The sequence below is a fragment of the Rhinolophus hipposideros genome (genome assembly GCF_964194185.1).
Source record: "Rhinolophus hipposideros genome assembly, chromosome: 7".
In the NCBI taxonomy this organism is placed as follows: Eukaryota; Metazoa; Chordata; class Mammalia; order Chiroptera; family Rhinolophidae; genus Rhinolophus; species Rhinolophus hipposideros.
The window spans coordinates 20,367,121-20,387,304 of NC_138053.1; the positions used below are offsets into that span (position 1 = coordinate 20,367,121).

General features: G+C 34.3%; 1 pseudogene across 1 annotated transcript; it reads left to right on the forward strand.

Moving 5' to 3' along the window:
• The first annotated feature begins 470 nt into the window (after nt 1–470).
• On the forward strand, nt 471–17,828 carry LOC308499574 (cytoskeleton-associated protein 2-like; annotated as a pseudogene). Its single transcript has 2 exons — nt 471–498; nt 15,981–17,828. The product of its transcript is annotated as a cytoskeleton-associated protein 2-like (transcript).
• The last annotated feature ends 2,356 nt before the right edge of the window (nt 17,829–20,184 follow it).

Here is a 20,184-nt window from a genome sequence, read left to right on the forward strand (position 1 = left end):
CGTCATATAAATTATCTGGCTATCACTTGTCTAATCTTAAAATAGATATCTTAATATTTGTAAAAGTTATTACAAAAGAAAATATTAGAAAATCACTTATTAATGAATGTTAAGAGTCATCCATTTGTTCAACAGTTACTCATAGTGTGTACAATTTTATATTTGAAAATGTTATTGTCGATATAATTGTACTGACACATATTGTGTGATATCGTAGTGAAGGTATTATTCCTATTGTTGTTGAGAAGTAGAATGGAAGACTATAATAGTCTCACCTCAAACGAGAGTTCCCTTCCTATCTGGAACCTTGACTGCCAGTAGCCAATTGCATCTACAACCTTCAGGTGGTCTCTGCCTGGACAGCAGGAGGTAGGAGGGACTTCATAAAAGTAACTAGTGGAAACAGTTGTTTACTTTTCTTTTAAATTTTATTGTCCTTGTGCACCCCAGTGCCATGGAAATCATGAGGAATGATAACAGATGCCCAAACTGAAGAAGGTAATTTGTCTATCAATACTAATATGATTCAACAATTCACATTTTCCATTGTGAGTCACAATGGCAGGAAAACTTGTTCACACACTGAAGAGGTGAGAGTGTCACTTTTAACAACGTCTTTAAGGGTTCTCAAAGAAAATTAAGTAGAAAGTAGTCACCAGAGGATATAAAATTCCAGGCCAAACTGTGCCCACAAAGCCCTGCAGCTTTTCTGTACCTTAAAGAAATCACTTTCTGCTCTGCATTTGCTTGATCACAAGCCTACATGGATTGAATGCAAAAAGTGTAACGCTTGATATCACAAAGAATGCAAAGGGATTTTTGCCAGTCCCCCCCACTGCCTTCTTATCTGAAAACCAGGCTCGGTTTTTAATGTGAATTGTGGCTGTAAGCGGTTTTCAAAAACAAGACAATTATAAATTTAAAATCTGTTTGGATAACTTGCTTCTATGGATTTGGATGTCTGCCTTTCAGCCAGGCCTGTGTATCTTTTGAATAAAGTCAGAAACAAATTAAGTCCTAAACTGCTCTGCCATCATTTCACACCAAAGTTTTCACTTGCTTGCCTAAGGAAAATGAAATAAGTACCTCAATTGTCAATCACTAGTCTATCCTGGCTAAGATGAACTGATAGTTATTTAGATGGAAGCACACCTAAATTCTTCAGATATATTTTATACACTTTGAAAAAGGCAGACATATTTACCTGGGGACTACTTTTATTTCTTCTGCCAATAACCAGCTTATTAGAAAGCGCTAACCCTTTGACAGTTCCGAAGACCAGAAATAGTTCTATGTAGGTCACAAGTTAATATCAAAACAGAAGTGCACCACACTCTATTGTTGAAATTTGCCACATAACTTCAAAAATATCCAAACCCCAGAGTGTGCCTCAAAATGGGCTTAACAAACATAAATTAGGAAATTAAAGAGATGAGCTTAGAATAACAATCTTCCTTCCTGTGTGAGTCCCCACCATCTCTAAAGAAACTTCATTACAAAGAAAATATGGAAAATGTTCAGGACGGGGGTCTTTTAAGAGAATAAGAAATCTGTATGAAATTGTCTTTAGTCAATATAATATTTCCTTTATTCTCCACCCCATTCCTTCTTTTCACCTCATCACCAATGATTTATTTTATTTCTTGTGAAAAGTAAACAAAAATATATATAAAAAATGGCAGGAATTCAATCCATAATTGAGGCTCGGGATTTAGTTGAGGGTGAAGTTCAGCTACCTGTCACATCCTAGCTTGACAATAGACTAGAAATTGATTTCTCTGCTTTATGTTATGGAGACACAATATTCTGAGCCAAAGAATAATTTAAGATTCCTTACTTTGCATTTCTTGCTTGTTTTCTGGTTTATTTCTTCCTCTTAACCACCTACACCTTCTGCCTTCTCTCTCCCAAACCCTACTCCCACTTCCTACATACAGAGTGTCCCTGTTTAATTATTTACATGACCTATATGACCTACAAGTTAAAAAGCAACAGAAACAGTGATCAAAGTTCAACCAATCCATACATGGCACATCTTTCAAGCAGTGAGTCGTTTAAAAACTATCTATAAAGTGGGAATTTTTAATAAAGTTACTTGAAAATCTAATGAATTTAAGAACATCATGTATATGTGCCACGTGAACATTTTATTATCTGAAATTTGATAAAATCTTCAAAAATAAAAATAATGACCCAAAGCTAAAAAATAAATACAACCAACATTTTACAAGAGAAAAAGGTGAGGGAATTATTGCCTGCACTACCTCTTATAAACTCCAACTATATAATTTTGAGAATTAGAGTGGTCACCGAAACTTCAGATCCTAAAGGTCTAAAACACAATAGACAATGTAAGCTTAGACGAAACTGGGCATAGTGTGGTCAGGTAGTCTGCTCCTGCCTCAGCGCATCTTTGTACAATTTCATCAGCCTTGCCTTGCAAGAATCTGAGCACACAGATGATTTTAACCCATTATTTTAATACAGTCATTTTAAATCAATTTTATTGAAAACTAATTATTTTAATATGTTGATTTAAAAATAGCTATATATATTAAAATAGAGAAATAACTCATCATTCTGGAGTTTTGGTGTACCTCTCCTCACTCTTTTGTTACCTGGGAGAGAGAGGGGTGATCTTGTTCTCTTGTATTACATTTTAATTTATATGCCTTTCCTCCAGCCCCTTGGTGTGGCCTAATCTCTGACCCTGGGGGATAGACATACACAGTGATGTGACTTTACCTTTCTATTTCTGAGTCTAGAAAATTTGTCAAGAATAAAAGGAAAGGCATTGTTTTGCAACAATGAGAAAACCAACATAGAATTAAGTGTCATATTATAATGTTGGTTTAAAATAGAATAAATCAGTAGCCTCCAAAAAAATTGCTGCTCAGATTAAAATGGCAAACTTAAGTCATGAGTTTTGTTAATCATATGTGCATAAACAAAGCCCCAGGAGAAGGGTTAGACTGTTCTAGAAGCTTCAATAAATGACTCAGATGTCCCCCCTTTGATGATAAAAGACTATGTATTTTAATGTGCATGGACTCCACTAGAAGACCTTCTTTCCTTCCTCTATATCTGAAAATAGAGACACCACTGTCCTCAGCTCCCAGCTGAGTCTGTTCATTCTTTTCCCCTACTCTAGTAAACTCAGCAAACAAGCAGATACTCTTGGAAAAGTGTGTTGTTTACTCAAAAGAAGTGAAATTCAGAATAGAAGACTGTTTTACCAGATTACACAGGTCACTAAAGTTACTAAAAGTTACTAAAGTTACTAAAAGTTACTAAAGTTACTAAAGTGTGGTGTGGACCTGGCTGACTCTAAAATGAGTATCTCATTCTTTGCAGCAATCCAATGCCCATTCATGTATGCCAGCTTCTTCCTCCTGACCTCCCTGCCTGAACTATCAGGTTCTGCTTTAATGGACTTCTCTCTGAAGGCTTTTGAGGTTGATGTCTTCCTTCCTTGTTCAAATAAAGAAGGGAATAATAACACATCCTCTTTGTTGTATAGCTCTGAAATATCAGCCACCTCACCTTAGACTCCGCTTTTTCTCTAGGGCCTATGTGTGCTTCTCCTTTGCTGACCTTAAATAGAGCTCTATCACCAAATCTGTGGTCTTCTATGAATGATAGTTATGGAAAATTGCTAGAATTGACCCTCATGCTGAACCTTCCACATGCGAAGTCTAATTTTCACTCCTAACTATTACAGTTCCCCGTGGTATAATTTTGTTCTCAGGGTTCTCTAAGCTTCAGAAGGTCATTCTAAGGTCAGGCTACTACATGATTATACAAAGTGGAGCAATAATCAACAATTTCCTCTAACCCTTTCACTGATTTTCTCCTCTTATCTTCAAATCCAATCAGAATGAGTTTATAAATCCTCCCTGGACTCCTCCACTAAACTTTTTTCAATTAATCTCCTCCTTTCCCTAGATTTCCCCCCCCATTTCCTTCTCTGAGGGGCTCCTTAGTTTAATTACACTTTCCACTTATTTGAACTACCTCCTTTTCATCTAACAGAAGAAAATATCAGAACATGCTTTTTCAAATCTCCGATTACTTTATATGGATCCTACTTATGTTCATCCACCTTTCTTCATTCTTTAACAACTGCTTTCATCATATTATTCTCATTTCTACTATAAACTATTGGCAAACTATAGGCACAATTTACCATCTTTATTTCAGTATATTTTCTTAGGGTCTGTTTCTTTTCTACATCTTTTGCACAACCACAATTGTTCTTTTTCTTCTAAATAAAGTATAATGTGTTATCTTCTAGCGTTATAGTAACATGAATATTGACCCAAAATTTACATGAAAAAGTGAAAGTATTACCTTTTTCTCTAAAGGTATTTTTATTCTTTTTCTTGTCCCCTTGTCAGTAACTACTTTATCTCTCCAAGTAACAATTTTCATAGTTTTCGTGACATTTTCTTTTTTAACATCATCCTTCCTTGTCATTCTCATCCATGTTTCTGCCATACACAAATACACTCAGACTCAAGCACATACATACATACACAAGTCAGTAGACAAGAAGTGACAGGTTTTGCTTGGTTTAGTTTTAGTTCCAACCCATAAAAATGAGAAAGAGAGATGGAAGGGGAAAGAATGGAAAAGGATAAAAAATGGAAAAGGAAAAAGAAAAATGTCAATGCTAGAACTGGGAACTGAGTTCAAGGGGAACAATAAAAAGGGAATCTTGACAGAGACCCAACAAAGAAAAATTGGCTACCTTGCTTATTAGAATTTAAATAATATGAGCTACAGTTATAAAAACCACAAAATAATTTTTATGTACTAACATCGATAGACTGTCATAGTTTGGTCTTGCCCTGTGAGCCAGCTGACATGACACAGAGATTGCCTACTCTCACACCATTTTCAGGTTGATCTGCCTTAATTTCTTTGCTTTTTTTTTTTTTTTTTTTTTCTGTAGTGGTAACAATCCAGAAAAAGAAATTGGCAAATTGCAATACATTTCACCATCACATTTTTACATATTTCAATAGTTCAAGCTATTTTATGTTACATTTGCCTCTTATCTATTATAATCATTAACTAAAGAACCGTTTTTTTATTCCAATATAGGAATCTAGTCCCTCTAAATCTGAATCATTATTTTGAAGTTGCTTGAATACCTTCAAATAGACATCTCCTGAATATTGGATCTAGAAAAAGGTTATTGAAAAAAACAACCTTATTATTATTTTGTGTATCGCCACAACTATGATTGCTATCCAAATTATATAAAATTCAGCTCCCAAAGAAATCTGTCTCCATACTTTATCTATATCAGTATTTTCTTCATTTTTTAAGGCTTTTTATCACCCCACATCTGCATATATATTGTTTTTTTTCCACCCTGTGACTCTTCATTTTCTCTCTGACCAGTCTGTCTTCCTTTTCTTAATCTTGTCATTCTGTGTTTTCATCTTCTATTAGTCCCAGTGCCTGAGATAGAATCTCTTATGTTGTTACAGTAAAAAGGATCAATATCATTGTTGAAGAAAATCCTAGTAATGCAGTGTTATTGGTTTGACCTTTTAATATGTTAGATGCTCCTTAAAATTAGGATTGTAGGATTAGGAGTGCTATGTGATTTAGTTTTCTTTCTTATATTTTTTTCCTTCTGAATGTCATCATTTTTGAAGATAAAAACATGTGAACACACAATGTGATATATTACAGAATTGTACACCTGGAACGTATGTAACTTTGCTAACCATTGTTACCCCAATAAATTTTAATTAAAAAATAAATAAATAAATAAAAATAAAATGAAAACATGTAGCACAAAAGACCTGTTAATGCTAATATTATTGAGTCAAAAGGAGATGTTTGCTATTTAAGATGGGAATATGGAATTTATCAAAAAATGCAATGGCAAGAAATGAAAGTTCCAAAGGTAAGGTGATATAGATTCAGGAAAGGACTTTTGGCATAGAGTAATGCATCCTTACATGATAAATTTATATATTTATTCAGATTGATTTTCATTTTGTCTCTGGCTTGATTTAGCATCAAATAAATTTAGTATCTCCAGCCTCAGTCCTTAATACAATTAGTAATCATCAAGAAACCAAACAGAATTTCTGAAAGAACATCTGTCACGGATAGTCAGCTGTGCGTTGTAACTGACATGAAGAGATAAAGAAAAGGCATATACTCTGGTCAAACTGCATTGCACTACTAAAGATATTTTGACTACTTGAGCTCTAAGATGCTATCTCATGTAACTAATGTTATTTACCTGATGGAACAAGAGAACTTCAATGCTAACATTTCCCAGATGCTCAACCATTTTCCTAAAAACTGCTAGCTACTTAATATAAAAGCAAATTATCTATCATTTATCTTCTAACCTCTTCTCCTCCTTGAAACACCAGAATAGACTAGACAATGCTGTGGCAACAAATACCATCTCAGGCTACCAAGGAAAACATGCTTTCAGCTTCCGAAAGCTTTTAACACATATGGTCAACTTTCTACTGGTTAACTATATAATGTCTCACATTGAGGTAGGTCAATTTCACATTTTCAGTCCATAAATAAACTCATTTGTTCTCCCTTCAACCTTCTCAGTTCTCTTTATTCTTTGTACCAGAGAATAGTATCGCTAATTATTCATACTGCCAAGATAAATATGTGAATGTCAGTCTAAAACTCAACCTTTCATTCATCATCGTGGGAGACAGAATAAGTCCCCCCCAAAAATGTCCACATCCCAATTTTTGGAACCTGTGAAATTGTTACCTTACATGGCAAAAGAGATTTTGAAGATGTGATTTAGTTGAGAATTTTGAGATGAGAAGGTTATTCTGGATTACCCTGGTGAGTGCAATGAAATCATGGGCCCTTATTAGAGGGAGGCGGGGTCGGAAAGCAGAGGGCAAAAGAAGTTTTGAAGATGCTACTCTGATAGCTGTGATGATGGAAGGAGGGGCCATAAACCAATGAATGCAGGAGGTCTCTAGAAACTGGAAAAGGCAAGGAAACAAATTCTCCCTTTGAGCCTCCTGAAGGAACACAGTCCTCTGTCACTTTGAATTAAGCCCAGTGAAACTGATTTCAGGCTTTAATCGCCAGAACTGTAAAGTAATACATTTGTGTTATTTTGATTCACTAATTTTGTGCTAATTTGTTGCAGCATCAATAGAAAACAAATACAATCATCAACATCCAACTCCTGTACAAATTGTCTCATTCTGTTTGTTCCTATCCGATGTCAATGACTGCACATACTGGATCTCCAGGTCTACTTTGACCAGCTTTTAATCTCATCTTCAGTTTACTGTGCAGCAACCCCTCACAATTAGGTTCCTCCTATCTGAACTTCATGATGCCGCTAGAATAATATTTCTAAAATTATAATCCGTGTATAACTTTCCTTGTTTAAAACTCTCCAGCGGATTGCAATCGTTTTAAGATAACATCAAATCTTAAAGATAACATCTAACCTCCTTTGAGGTTAGAACTCAAAGCCCTTCATGTTCACACTTCTTCTTGTCTGTTCCCGTTGTTCCAGCACTCTGATCTTCACTTTTCTGGACCAGCTCCCTAGGTACTCATATGTCACAACTTATAACATGCATATGAGTGTGTTGCCCTTCCCTCTACTCCTCTATCTGGCACATTCATTAAGTATCTAATGAGTAAATAACTAAGGATAATTTCCCTATCAATGTGGATACCAGATTAATATAACCTTTTGTGTTTGCTACTCAGACTAATGCACATACATTTGTTTTGGAACCACATATTTTTTACACAGAGCAAAAATCATTGTTTCCCCACACCATTCTATACTTAGCATTCTAATGCATATTTTTAAATGAAACAAATAGTAGGCGATTCTTTTATAACAATGTTCATTTGCAGGCCTACTTAGGAAATATTTATTAGCTTAACAACATGTTATCACACAGGAATTGTGCGAGTATGGCCCTTCTCACTGCTTATGTATTGACTTAACTTAGACCATTTCAGAAATGTAACTGGTTTTTCATTAAAATTTGAAGAACTTGACAACGTCATAGTCTGCTTTAAAACACTGTTCAGTAAAAAAAAAAGTAGGATTTTTACTCTAATCTGCCTCATAAAACAAGCAAACACTTAGGTGGCAACTCAGAAGTCTCTGACATTCAGTTAATTTGACAGGTTAAGAGATATGAGAATTTAACAAAGTAAACTTGAGATCTAATGCATGCAGAGCATCTTACATTTGCTGTGGGGGTATTAAAGCCTTCTGCACTTGACAAATGAAATTTCATTTAAGTAGTAGATTTACAAGTTAAAGTTGTTGAGATTTACAACTGCTAGAAGACTCAAAAAATGAAACTTTCTCCTCCAGGAAGTTGTTTTTTCCTTCACTTTACTAGAAATATCTAATAAAGAGAAATTCTTATATGCCTAAATCAAAATGTCAACACTTTAACATAGGTCTGTGAATTTTATATTCTGGCATAGAAGTATTTATCTAAACTTTTCAACACCTAAATATATTTTTTAACTTTGGGTAAGTATAGTTGCATTAGCAAAGAGAGTTTTATGTTTTTAAAAATTATGAAAGCCAGTAGTTTTGGGAACCCTATAATTTACTACCTCACAGAATATAACTTTTAAAGAATACCGCCTACTATAGTTTATGTGCAGTAATAACAGATTTGGAGGTCAATTCTAAAATTTATAGTAAGAGAATAAATGACTTACTATCATAAAATTTCCCCTTTTGAGTCTAGGCATACCTCCTCTAGTCACCTAGAACAGAATTATAGTTCAGAGGGAGCTATGCCTAATTATAGCTCTCAGTCACAAAGTCCGTATTTTAACCAATAAAGTGACCTGTAATTGGGTCCATGTCCCAGCTCCTTCATTGTTGGGACTGTGACTTTCCAAAATGTGTCCACTGAATCTCACCAGGTTCTCTATAGCTTGTTTCATTAGAGGTATTACATTTAATATTTTATTATATGAGGTCTGACAATTAAGTTCTCGAACTTGTTGCAATGATGTTGCTAACCTTTTTTGATATCAGAGGGATTATTCATCGTGAATTTGTTCCAACTGGACCAACAGTAAACCAAGTTTACTATATGGAAGTGCTGAAAATGCTGCGTGAATAAGTTAGATGAAAATGACCTGAACTTTTCACCAATAATTCATGGCTCTTGCATCATGACAATGCAGCAGCTCACATAGCACTGTCTCTGAAGGAGGTTTTAGCCAGTAAACAAATAACTAGGTTGGAACACCCTCCCTACTCACCTGATCTGGCCCCCAGTGACTTCTTTCTTTACCCAAAGATAAAGGAAATATTGAAAGGAAGACATTTTGATGACATTCAGGACATCAAGGGTAATAGGATGACAGCTCTGATGGCCATCCCAAAAAAAGAGTTCCAAAATTGCTTTGAAAGGTGGAGTAGGTGCTGGCGTTGGTGCATAGCTTCCCAAGGGGAGTACTTCGAAGATGACTGTAGTGATATTCAACAATGAAGTATGTAGCACTTTTTCTAGGATGAGTTCTTGAACTTAATTGTCTGACCTCGTATATCAAAATTACCATGAGTAAAACAGTTTGAAATGAAAGTACTCACAAATGGCAGCTTCTGATTTTCAGATATTAAAAAGAAGACAAAAAACAGCTCCTGAAAAAAAAAAAAAAGTACTCCTCTGTGTTGTGCTCATAATAAAAGGATAAGTTTTATCAGATTTTTCTCAAATCTGATTTTAGAGAAGAAATACAACATGATAAATAAGGTCACTGTTATTCATCCCTTCTTCCATCCCATTCTCTCTCAACCTCTCAGTAGCATCTAGTAATAAATTGTGAATGACAACTTCTAGACCAAATTAATAATTTTAGACATACACATACAAATAAATATGTCTATTGTAGCTTGAGTGGTTTAAAAGTATTATGTAAATTCTATTAGAATGTGTATCTTATTTCACACTGGATTTTCTTTTCATGTCAATATTGTATTTTGAGAACTCTTCAAACTGATAGCCTGATCTAAATAGTTCATTTATTTAAACTGCTATAATGCTAAAAAAATTTGCATTGCTTAAAAACACTGATAAATTATGACAATGGATTTCTCATCTGAAACCATGGAAGCCAGAAAGATACATCACAATATTTTCAAGTCCTAAAAGAAAATAACTGTCAATCATTACCATTTTATTCCATGATTTCATGATATAAGAGAATATGTTTCTAAAGTCTCTGTACTATTGATCTATTTGTCTTTTTCTGCTTAAGTGTAGCAGGATTTCAATTATCTAGCTTTATAAAAAGAGTTGATATCTGAAAATCAATTCCCCTTTTTTTTTGTTTTTAATATATTATTGGCTATTTTTGCACATCTCTACTTCTATATAAATTTTATAAGCAGGTTGTTAACTCCTACAAACAAAAAAATAACTTTTTTGGTTGTGGAAACTTCAAGTAGAAGAATGATATCTTTAAGATACTGAGCTCCCCATCAATGAAAATAATATTGCTTCCTTAAATTTAGGACAAATTTTATGTCTTTTAAGAATACTTTTATTTTTTCTACAAAGCTCTTGCATTGTATGTTTAAATTTATTTTTATAAATATAAAACTGTTGTTTATCCAGTAATCCTAAGGTTATAATACTTTTCATTGTATGAACATCTCTAAACTACTGAACAGGATTTTAACATTTTAAGATGGGTATTTTCCACATACAAAAAAACTGTAAGTGAAAAAAAAATTAGATCATCCACTGTTCAATAAAAAAGTAGGATTTTCAAATAAAAACCCAATGAGATACTATTTCACACCTGTTAGAATGGCTATTATCAACAAAACAAGTAATAACAAGTATTGGAGAGGTTGTAGAGAGAATAAGAGAGAACACTTATGTAATACTAGTGGAAATGTAAATTGATACAGACCCTACAGAAAACTATATGGCAGTTCCTCAAAAATTAAGAATATTACCATATAACCATCTAATCCCTCCTCTGGATAGCTACCCAAAAATCTGAAAACATTTATCCATAAAGGTATATGTACTCCTATGTTCACTGAAGCATTATTCATGGTGGCCAAGACACGGAAACAACTGAAGTATCCTTTGATAGATGATTGGATAAAGGAGATGTGGTACATAAATACAATGGACTATTACTCAGTCATAAGAAAAGATGAAATACTTCCATTTTCAACAACATGGATGGATCTTGAGATTATCACATTGAGCGAAATAAGTCAGAAGACAGAAAAAGTTGAGAACCACATGATTTCACTCATATTTGGAAAACAAAACTGAAAGCAACAAACGAATAAGATAAACAAACAAGCAAAAACTCATAGACACAGATAACAGTTTAGTGGTTACCAGAGGGAAGGAGAAAGGTGGTTAGTAGAAGAGGGGTCAAATATATAGTGACTGCAGGAGATTTGACTGTTGGGTGGTGAACACAAAATGTAATACACAGATGATGTATTATAGAATAGTATACTTGAAACCTATGTAATTTTATTAACCAATGTCATCTAAATAAACTTAATTTAAAAAGCAAAAAAAAAAAAAAAGTAGGATTTTATTCCAACAGTGGAGGCAACATTAAGAGCATTGGAAATACTGAGAAATAATACATCAGTATCAATATGGAATCTTCATTAGGATCAAAAAATATTTTAGGATTATTTTGATTGTACTAATGTTGCTGTTTTTAGAAAGGTAATCCTTCCTAAAACGTGGCTGCATTGTGTGCGTGTGTATACATTCATTTGCCTTTTCGTAAATTGTATTTTGTTTCTAGGAATTTACTTATTAACAAAGCATCTTACCTACATTAAAAAAAAAAAAAATGAAGGAAACACTGTGGCAAAATTTCTAATACGGATTCTGCTGACATTTAGGGTAAGTGATGTTGTGGGCCTTCCCGGTAACCTTTGAGTAAGTAGATAATACTCATACCCTTTAAACCTCCTAACATATGCAGACATCCATGTCAAAGACCTACCTCAACTACAAAATATAAATGCCTTTTTTACCATTTGGGAACATGAAAAAAAATATTTCTAACTTTTCCAAAGAATAATCCCCATTAATTCTTAGACAATCAATCAGGATTTTCTAATGAACTAATGGAGAAAACAAACAAAAACAAACAAAAACACATAAAAAAAGTGATTACTATTTGAGGTTGCACCTTTGAAATATGTTAATTGTTAACAAGAGATAATCAGTAAGAGACCTTTTCTAATTTAGTATACTATATGCATACACTAGAACAACTGAATGTAATCATTGCAGGATTTGTGTGGTTATTTATCTTAGATAATTTTCTTGGCATTGTTATTTTGGAAAAATTTGCTACAATGAGATTATCTTGTCTTGTGAAGAGGTGATTATTACATGGTCTAAACCTTTGATCTAAGTATAGTGTGGAATTCAAGCTGGTATAAGTTTTTAGTTCATTTTACAAATTTTAAGAACTAAAGAGTTAAAGTATAGCTATAATAATGACCAAATTAAAACCATCAATTATCCATTTTAAGCAAGAAAGTATCATTGATTTTATCCTTTCATATTTTTCCATATGGTTAGCGATGTCTCCTACACTGGATAGGAGTCTATTTTTGATTTATGTTTTCTTCTTTTGGTAAAAATCTCTTAGCAAATAAAGATGCTGGAAAGAGCAATCTAGAGTAATACAGTGAGAAACAGGAGAAGAAATGAATAGGAAGATAAAGAAAATAACTTTTGGAGACCATCTATTCTGTGCCTAGTAATTTCATCAATCTTAAAAACAAGGTTGTTATGTTATTTCTCTTCTGCAAAGGAGAAAACTAAGGCCTTGAATTTACACTCTCAAGTCTACACAAGCAATGTAGACTTGAAAGGGAAAGAAATTAAAACCAGGTCTCTATACCTCAAAGATTCATGTTCTTTCCATTTTGAGAGTTGTTTTATAACCCTGTTGCTAATGGCTCTAGGTGTGTTTCAGAAATTTTGAAGGCATTTTTGGTTGTCAAAATGTTTGGGAATTACTGCTAGCATTTAATGGATAGTATTCTATAATAGAATAATGTCTAGACATATTCCGATATTAAAATAATTTTACATAATAAAGAAATGACCTGTGTGCTATGTGACTTGAAAGTTTCCCTAGAGATTACCATAGATAATAACGTATTTTTCATTTTTCATTTTACAAAATTGGAGCCTAACTCTGCATGTAAACAGAAAGATGTCCTTAAAGTTTTAATATATATTGAATATTCCAGAAATGCAACTGCTGAGTCATTCAGGAAGAAGATCAGAATTGGTTTTGTTCGGAAATTTCCCAAGAGCTACTTACCATTTCAAAAACCTCTTCACTCCTGACATTGCTGCCCATGGTATTTAAGTTTCCAGAATCAGTTAAACCACCTACGTCAGTCCGCAATTGTAGCTGATATAATCATGTGCTTATTTGGTCTTCATATTAAAATGTCAAGTATAAAGAAAACATGTCAAAATATCCAGTTGATTATTATTTTTCTTCTCCTGAATACAACCTTATTTATTATAAAATGTTTGCAAGCATCCAGCTACATCATTATGTCAATCAGTGGAGTTAATCCTACATTTTTAAATAATGAAACATTATTTCATTATAAATTATTTTCTTTCTATTATAATTAGACCCTTGTATTGAAATTTTAAGCTGGTATGTGGTGGATTAAAGTACTGTGAATTTCATTTACGATATTAAAGGATCATTGGTTCATAGGGGGTTCAGAATTAATGTTTTACACCACAATGTAAATTTTGATGTGGCCTATGCTGAGAATTTCCAAGTTCAAAAACTTAGCTTGAATAGGGAACACAAATTAAAGAGGGTCCACTGGGAAGCACCTGAGTGGCTTGCTTGGGTGTTAGAAGTGATTCTTTAACATCTATTATATTTCCCCTGAATTGTTAAATAGCTTAAGGTTTGAAGAATTACACCAGTCAGGCTTATTCCTTGAACTGAAATTAAGAGAATATTATTTCCTTGGTGGTTTCTGATTCAAGAATAAGCATGTGGACAATTTCCAACCAATGACATACAAAGGTAAAATTGCTGTAGATTAGGAAATTCCTTTCCTATTCTTAAACAGAGAATTGGGGAACCTCTCTCTTTTGCCAGACTTAAATAAAGAATATCTATTCCAGTTGATTCAAGCAGCCAGCCATACAACTACTGGACGAATCAGATCAGGATAAAGCCAGCCCTTTTGTCATCAGAGATAACAAAGATTCCTTAATGGCATTGTTGAAATTAATAAATCTACCAATCTTGAAGTATATACAAACTACATGCTTTTTCCCCCAGGTGTATAAGGATACGAGTATTTCTTTATATTTGAAAGTTAACTTCTACTGAAGTATACTGTGTATGTAGGAGTGTATACAAATCTTAATGTATGAGTATACCTATTTTCAATTTACACTCATTCCTTCTGATGATCTTAAAGTGAAAATCTCATATATCTTTAACATCTCTTCAACACTACCTTGTCTCCTTTTTTAACAAAGAGTAAATGGCCCCCAAACTTAGTCTCTTCAGCTAGCAACACTATCTCACAAAATAAACACACTCATGTAACCAGAATCCAGATAAAGAAATAGAATATTACCATCACTCAGGAGTCTTCTGAGCAGCTCCTCCTTGTTATAACCCTCACAACTGTCCTGTCTTCTAACACCCTACACCAGTTTTCCTGTAATGAGAATCCTACTCTATGTACACTTGTATGTCATGTTGCTTTTCTCAACTTTATTTTTGTAAGATTCATCCATGATTTGTGTTCAGTCTTTTTCAATATTACATAATATAACATTTCATTTATTTATCCATGCTACTCTGACATACATTTGTTTTGTTTTTCAATTTTGGATTTTTATGACTGGTGCTGCTGTGAACATTCAATGAACATATGTCAGCATTCTTGTTGACTATATACCCAAGAAGGGAACTGTTAGGACTTAGGGTGTCCGTATGCTCAGTTTTATTAAATACTGCTACATGGTTTTCAAAATAATTGTACAAATTTATTCTACCAGCAGGGTATAACAGTTTCAATTGTTCCACAATCTCACCAACATTTGGACTTGTCAGTTTTTAAATTTTATTTTAGACACTCTGATGGATTTATCTTTGTATCTTATTATGATTTTAATTTACATTTCCCTAATGTAATTACATTTCCCTAATGTAACTAATGAGGGAGAATGCATTTCATATTTGTTTGGTCACTTATATATCCCCTTTTGTACAATTCAGATCTTCTGTCTAGTTTTCTATTTGGGTGTCTTTTTCTTAAGATATGTAGGGATTTTTGTATATTCTTGATATCAGTATTTTGTCATATATATATGTATATACATATATATATATGTATACATAGGTATACATATATGTTATATATATACATATATAACTAATATCATTTGATGCTTGATGTCATTGTTGAAAGACTGAATTTGGCAGTTCTGTGTTATAAATGTTTAATGACTGGCTCTGCAAGAGTAAATAAAACCCTGATTTATAATGTTGACTGACATTTGTGGAGTTAATAAACCTACCATGACCAGTTCAAGGTAACAATCTGATGCTACTGAACAGAGTTGCAATAGAACATTATGTGTTTCCTTTCCCCCATAGAAATACAAAAGGTAGAAATAATTTCAAGAAGCAGTGCACCAGGACTCAGTTAGAGGAACTGAGAAGTGGTCAGACCAGAGATGCAGCCCCCTGCCCCCCAGTACAGTGAGCACTCAAGAGGCGCCACAAGACCTGTTGCTTTCCCCGAGTCAGAGGGCCCATCCAGCATTTAGAGAACAAAGAAAACAAAAACTCAAGGAATGTCTGTTTAAAAAAACAAAAAAAAAAATTAATATATAAACAGGAAAATCATTCAGTAGAGACCAGAGTGATGACATCTGAGTGTTAAGTCCAAGAAGAAACAATAGTTCTGAAACATAAGACAAAAATGGCTGATAAGATATCAGTAGACCTACAAGAAGGAAAAATAATATAACAATGGGGAAAATGCATTCCTTTAAAACCTTCTAATGAAGTAACCAATACAACTATAGCAATTGACATACATAATTTGGAGAATAATAATCAAACTCGGCAGTTGTTACCAAATAAAGATAAGCCCCGAAGTCAACGAATGACATTCAGCCAAGCATTTCACATTAAAAACAATAATAAAAAGAAACAAATGACTACAGGAAAACCAAAGCAAGATGAGATGCTAACATGCTCAAGAAACCTGTGCTTGAATCTTATCGTGGCCAAATTGTTCAGTTTAAGATTAATTCATTTAGAAAAACTGTACAAATCAAGAGGAGAGTTCCGCAACAACAAAGAAACTTTCAACTACTGTCTCTAAAGCCGCAAAGCCTCGGCCTGTAAACACCAGCAGTGTAACAATGAAAAGTGACAGAGCCTCAAATATGATGACTACCACTAAATTTGTGAGCACTACATCTCCGAATCATCAACTTTTGCATCCTCCTGTTAGAAGTCACCACAGTAATACCCAGGACTCCATGAAACGAGGCATCAGTAGAATCTCTGCCAATGTTACAATTCGGAAAGGGCCTCATGAGAAAGAATTTCTACCATTAAATGTAGTTTCATCTAATGTCAAAACCAGTTCTTCTCAGGAAGTAAAACGAAATAAGACACTCTCAGGAAGCATCGTATTGGAAACTATAGCCAGGTCTGCTTCACCTTGTAATACCAAACTGACAGAAAAGTAAAAAACCATCGACCAGAGCAGACATTCTATAGCAAAGGCAACTGTAGATAGTAGACCTGCTCGACCCAAAGAAACAGCAGAAGAAAGAAAAGCTCATCTGAGTAAGTGGAAAACTGGCAAAGGAAGAGTAAGAAAAAGCCTCCTAGCTCAGTACGTACCCAGCCTGAACCTGAAGGACAAAGTGAAAAAGCATTTGGGTCTTTTTGGACTGACTACCGTAGCAGAAGAAGATGACAAAGATTATTTACTGAAAGAGTACACAAGACAGTTTCTGAATGCCTTAACCCTGATAAGGAGGGATGCTCAAAAGAAGAAATATTGGACACACTGAATGACCTGATTCAAAATATTCCAGATGCCAAAGAACTTAAGTATTGGCTATGCCTTGCATGAACTGAACCACTCACAAGTCCTTCTGAAAATATGATCATAATCTATGAGGCCATTCCAGTAGGATCTCAGCCTACTGAAGAGATGCGACATGCAATTGAAATATTCTAACAATGAAGAGTCAAGAAAAAGTTAATTTTGGAGAAATTTTGAAGCGGCTTGTGCAACCAAGGAACAAATCCAAGAAGTCAACACTAAAGATATTGGTGTTAATGTAGAGTCAGGAAAACGGGAAATGGAAAATAAACATCACAGAAATGTGGTATTTCAAAATTGTGAAAAGAGCAAAATGACAAAAGATCCAGCCAATGATGTTAAAACACCCAGTACAGAAACTAGAGTTGCTTAATTAAATAATGTGTCTACTACACCGTACTTACAATGTGGAAAAAAGAAGATGAAGTTTGACAAAATACGTTCTACATTTAAAGAGCTGAAAGTTTCTGACACAGTTAGATGTTCTCGACATCTTCAAGACAAGACTTCTAAGTTGTCGGATATGTGAAAAGATCATTATCCTTGTGTGTCTTCATTGGAACAGTTAACAGAGTTGGGAGATGAAAACTGGTGCTTTTATATGGCACCCTAACATAGCACTGTGCCGATGTATATGGAGACTGAAACAACAGAAGAGAAATGAAGCTTTGACGAGGGGAAAAGCAGAAAGAAGAGAAAAAGGAGGAGGAGGAGGAAAGGTGGAGGAGAAAGAGGAGAAGGAGGAAGGAGAAGGAAAAAGAAGAAATAACAACCTAAAAAGTACAGATAATAGTAAAATAATTAGAAAGTAATGTTTTGAGTGTTTATCACCTTTATTTATTTATTTTTATATTTATTGGGGTGACAATTGTTAGTAAAATTACATAGATTTCAGGTGTACAATTCTGTATTACATCATCTATAAATCCCATTATGTGTTCACCACCCAGAGTCAGTTCTCCTTCCATCACCATATATTTGATCACCTTTATTTTTAATGTAATTTATTTAGGTACAAGTACATATAATTTGATTTTTAGTAACAGCTGTGTTTAACAGCCAGCTCACAAAACTCCTAAAAATTAGCTGTTAGCTCTCACAAGCCAGTACAAGCCAGCTCCAGCACACCACTGGAATCTAGTTATCTTAAAGCCACCCTTCCTATGAATTTTCTTTTAAGTAGGCAAGCACATCTTTTCATTACTATTATTTGTATTATTATTATTATTATTATTATTATTAAATAATGATTTGTTGAAGCATGTCACACAGCAGAAACATGTACATGTATTAAGTGTACAGCTGGATGTACTTCCAGAAAGTAAACACACTCATGTAACTACCACTCAGATCAAGATATGGATCACTACCAGCCCCCAAAAATCTCATACATATTCATTCTCATGCAAAACTAACATACAAAACTAACCATGAATTTGACTCATCATCATCGATTAGAGGGGTTTTGAACTTTACACTTGGGATTTTTCTCTGCTTACATAGTTGGCAAGTATCAGCTTGGTACTATTAAATCTTTAGCATCTCTCCACCACTTGCTTCTCTCCTTTGTTTGACACTGGGAAATCAGGCTTTAAGTTAGCTTCAGCTGGCATATAACCCAAGGTGGAAATCAATGATATTGTTTAGTTTTCAATGATTTACTTTTGTGTTTATTTTCTATTTATTGAAAAATACTAATTTCACATCTATAATAGTAACACAAAATTTCCCTTCCAAATAAATAACTTTGAGTATAAAAGTGTAATGCAGGGTCTCAGCTCCCGCTCCCCGCACAAAAACACAGGATACCGTGAGGCCAAAAAGGAACACCAACAGAGCCATTGGTAGGGGAGTCATACCACTATATTCTCGCTGGTGGCTGGATTGGAGACACAGGAAGCAGGAGCCACATGATGTGCAATCTGTGGTCCGCTTCTCTACCAACCAACCAACCCCCTGGCCAGCAAAGCCACGGCAGTTATATTAGGGGCTAATAGCTAACCAGTAATAGCTGATGGCCCCCCAGCCGCAGCGGATGGTCATCTGATTACAGCTGATGGCCATTTAATAACCAAGCCAGCACCTTTCCACGTAAGGCCGAGAGCTTGGAAACTGCTCTCTGGGACTCTGTGTCCACATAAAATGAGTCAACTTCATAAAATTTTATTATTAGTGGTAGAGTTTATACTTGCATATGTTAAACATTTTATTGGAAGTACATCAATAAGTGAAATTTAAGAGACTCTCATCATGACGTCTAGTGTCCCAAACAACAACAATGGCACAGAATAACTGCTTTGAGGAAAATCAGAATGAGTCAATAAAGCATTTTGTAGGGCTAAATTTGTAGAACAAATGCATTCAGAGGGGCTGAGGACAGAGGATCTGTGGAATTTTCATGTCAAGGGCATTCAGCATCACTCCCTAATTAGTTGAGGGAAATTTCCTGGAGGAAGTAGGTTTCAAGAGTGGTATGACAAATACGGTGACTCTGATACATTCTAGAAAGATTTGCAAATAGAATATTACCTGTTCACCACTGCTGTCATTTTAAATATTTGGCTAGGTTATATTTTCAATAAAATGTATAAAGCTGTCTCATATTTTAAACGTATGTGCAGTATGTTTTATTGAGCATATCTAACAAGTATGTGGAAAATATATTGGATCCATGTCCATGAGGAACACACAATGCCAACTTTCTCAATCTACACCATAATGACGGCATAGCAATAGGATTATGACTGGGGAATGTGTTAAGTGTCTGAATTTATAAGTAAATTCCTTCCAGAATGAAATCCTCTGGTGCATCTGTTATGTATTTAAACTTTTAAAAAATGTAGTTTAGTTGAGCCAAGCAGGTGTGCAGTACTGTCACCCATGAGATCACATAAAATGAAAAGTTCATGACTGTCCGCAAGCTCAACAAGGATCAAGAAAAGGTACACCCTTTTGCTCATGCCAAGTGAGTTTCAAATCCACAGTTCTCATGGGGAATTTGTAAGTAGACTAGTGAACTT